Raw genomic sequence first — 3,880 nt, forward strand, 5'->3', positions numbered from 1 at the left:
CCATGCAGACATGACCGAGACAACTCTACGGCCAATAACCAACAGCGGGATCTGGATACCCATGTTGGCTCCCACATGTTCCACGATGATCTTATCGGATGAACCATGATGTCGAGGATTCAATCAATCCCGTATTCAATTCCCTTTGTCAATCGGTACGTTACTTGCCCGAGATTCGATCGTCGGTATCCCAATACCTCGTTCAATTTCGTTACCGGCAAGTCACTTTACTCGTTCCGCAACACATCATCCCGTGACCAACCCTTAGTCACATTGAGCTCATTATGATGATGTCTTACCGAGTGGGCCCAGAGATACCTCTCCGTCATGCGGAGTGACAAATCCCAGTCTCGATTCGTGCCAACCGGCCAACAGACACTTTCGGAGATACCCGTAGTGCACCTTTATAGTCACCCAGTTACGTTGTGACATTTGGCACACCCAAAGTATTCCTACAGTATCCGGGAGTTGCACAATCTCATGGTCTAAGGAAAGGAAACTTGACATTAGAAAAGCTCTAGCAAACGAACTACACGATCTTGTGCTATGCTTAAGATTGGGTCTTGTCCATCACATCATTCTCCTAATGATGTGATCCCGTTATCAATGACATCTAATGTCCATAGTCAGGAAACCATGACTATCTGTTGATCAACGAGCTAGTCAACTAGAGACTCACTAGGGACATGTTGTGGTCTATATATTAACACATGTATTACGATTTCCGGATAACACAATTATAGCATGAACAATAGACAATTATCATGAACAAGGAAATATAACAATAACCATTTTATTATTGCCTCTAGGGCATATTTCCAACACCTCTCTCTCGCCCTACTACACTGGAGTCGTTTTCGGCGTCGATCATCTCGGCCTCCTCTCTCGTCCACTACACTGACAATACCATGGCGCGGGCACTGCATTCTCCTCCTCTGTCCACTGTCTTTGCGCGAGCACTGCAACTAGTTCGCCGATGGTGTCGCTCCCCGTGCCGCCGACGAGGTCGCTCGTCCACGACTCCATGCTTGTCATGTCGGACACGGTGCCACGACCACTATCCATCGTAGTCGCCATTGTCCGGCGCACATTGCACTTCTTCTTCCCTTCCCTCTGCTAGCTCTTAACCATGTCTGCTAAGTGAAGTGCTAACTCTTAATCATACCTCATGCGTGCAACCAAACTCCGAGTTCATGTGGCGATTGGGCCAATGCAGGCAACCAAACAAAGTGCACTTACGTATTACCTAATGTAAGGACCCTAGATGCAGGCAACCAAACAACTCGCACATGTCGCATATGAGGCTGTTTTTTCAGAGTCAGGCTGGGTTAAGATGTGTATGCTACGCAACTACTAATCACTACGGCAACCAAACACACCCTAGTTCCCCCGCGGCCACATGGGTGAGGCGCGGGACGAGCACACACTACAGCAAGATGCGAGGACAATGCTCACCGATGCCTCCGACATGTTAGTATGCAAGAGGGCTGGCATGAATGGGAAAGGGGACCTAGACCGACACAGTGATCATGCGAGAAGGCCATCTACTTCACATCGTTGAGTTGCACAGAGGAGATCGCTTGATACAGGGGCATGAGCGCCACAAGGGCACACAAGTGCACCCCGATGGTCGTCTTTGTGGCGACGACTGGACTAGCGAGCAACCCCCACACCCAGTATGGCTACGACATGACTCATCTAGCAAAATTAATCGTAGAATCCGAGCTCAAACACAACAGATGGTCCGAATGAATCGAATAGTCTAAACAAATAGTTCGAATGGTAATTAATTAGTCTCATTTTCTGTAGCAACATCAACAACACAGATTAACAAAGACGATGCGAATCAACCTGTGATTGCGTTGGTTAGGTGGACAGTGGTATCTCCAACCCACCAGGGTTCAAATCCTGGTGCTCGCATTATTTCTGGATTTATTTCAGGATTTTCCGGCGATGTGCTTTCAGTGGGAAGAGACGTTTCCGTCGACGACGAGGCGCCTACGGTGACTTCGTAAATCTCAAGATGATATGCCGACTCAGTCTCTCGGAGGTGCTCATAGTAATAGGGTGCGCGTGTGTGCGTTCATATGGGTAAGTATATGCGCGTGTATATAAGCGCTTGTGTTTGTACTGATGCTCAAAAAAAAGACAATAATGTCTCTGTTTTCCATTCGGCACAAGAAAGACACAATGTCTTTGTTTTTCTTAAGATAAAGGTGGAATTTACAAATTTATTGATTTGTATAGTATATGATGGTTAGAGCAACTCCATCCAGCGACTCATTTTCTCCGTTTGGATTATCTGGACAGAAACTTAATCCAACGGGGCGACCCAAACGGACGCGCGTGCCTGCCTGTTGTCCATTTGTTATCCATCTAACCCAAATCGAGCGCAAATATGGGCCATAAATGGGTCTGTGACAGACAAAGACGGACGCTCCCGTCGTCCGCTCTCATCTGTTGCTGCCCTCTCGTGTCCGCCCTGTTCCCACTAGTCAGCGTCACCACATGGGCCGCTCGACGGGGAACTGCAGGCGAGGTCCCCACCCACTCCAGCGCCGCCACAAGTTGTCTTCCTCGCAGCAAGCTGCCGTGCTTGACGGCGAGGCCTCCGCCTACGCCTCCTCCGCCGTCCTCGCCGGCGAGGCCTCCTCCAAGCGCCGCCGCACGCTGCAGCCCACACGCACCGCGGGCCCGCTCGACGGGGAACTGCAGGCAAGCTCCCATCGGCGGCTGCGCTCGTCTCCGTGCCGTTGGCCACAATTTTTTTTCTCAACTCAGCGCCGAACAAACCCATTGCCGCACCATGCCGCCGGTGGCTCCTAAAGAGCGCCGTTTTAGCGGAGAGCTCTAGCCCGGTGCTTTCTGCTTGACCTGCACGGGCGCTTGCTTCGCCGGCGGCAGCTCCGTAATAGCGTGCTGTCGGAAGCACATCGGCGGCCCCTTCCCCTACTGTTCTTGAGGAATTCCCAGCCGGTTTGTTTGGAGCTGATTTGGGGTTTTTTTTGTGTGTGTTTTGGCCGTAGGAACCAGCCACAGAGGCAACAAATGGGTCCGCTGCATGTCTTTGCATTGGGTGTATACATCGTCCTTGCGTGTCCGCCGCATGTTCGCTAGATGGACGAGCGACCTAAATGAACAAAATCCGTATCCGTTTGGGTCCCTATCTTGGAGTTGTTCTTACAACTCACATCGAGGTTGGCCATAAGCCAGGAATTCTTAATGGATCCGTTGCCTCCCAACAAAAATGCCACTAATTGAAGATCCTATTACAAAATTCCCGACCTTGACATCCATGATCAGGGAGCGATGATGATCGTGGGTCTGAGCATCTAAAGCTCTAGCAAGAAGTACAAAAATCTCAGCATGAACCGATCAGGGCTTGGGCCTTCAGCAGGTTCTCGAGAGTCATGTTAGGGTCGTTGAAGTAGACGGTCTGCACCACCTTGTCCCTCTCTCGGCGAGCCTCCTCCCGCCGCCGTCTGACTATGGCTCGGCGAGCCGCCGCAAGGGCCGCGCGGAACTCATTGTCCGGGTCAATGGGATCCTTTGGTATCGACGACGGCGGCGCCTGGCGAGCTAGCTGCGGGATGCTGGCCGTTGCGATCGCTTGGACCCGCTCGCCGGACTCCTGCTGCTTCTCGTTCTTGGCGACGCCGTGCGCGCCGTTGCAGAGAACACTGACGCCGCTGCTGATGAACTCGATCTCTCTGTTCAGGCGCGACGCCTGCACCGCCGGTTTGCTCCTGGTGCATGAAGCTCCCTGGCCGGCCTTCTGCTTCACGTCGTCTGCGACAGCGCGGGCTCTGACCTGGCTCGACGCCCCGTTCCCTCCGATGCAAGAGATGCGCTTGTCGGCGTTCTGCTTCTTAATCACGAC

The sequence above is a fragment of the Triticum dicoccoides genome, chromosome 2A, assembly GCF_002162155.2.
Source record: "Triticum dicoccoides isolate Atlit2015 ecotype Zavitan chromosome 2A, WEW_v2.0, whole genome shotgun sequence".
Classification (NCBI taxonomy): domain Eukaryota; kingdom Viridiplantae; phylum Streptophyta; class Magnoliopsida; order Poales; family Poaceae; genus Triticum; species Triticum dicoccoides.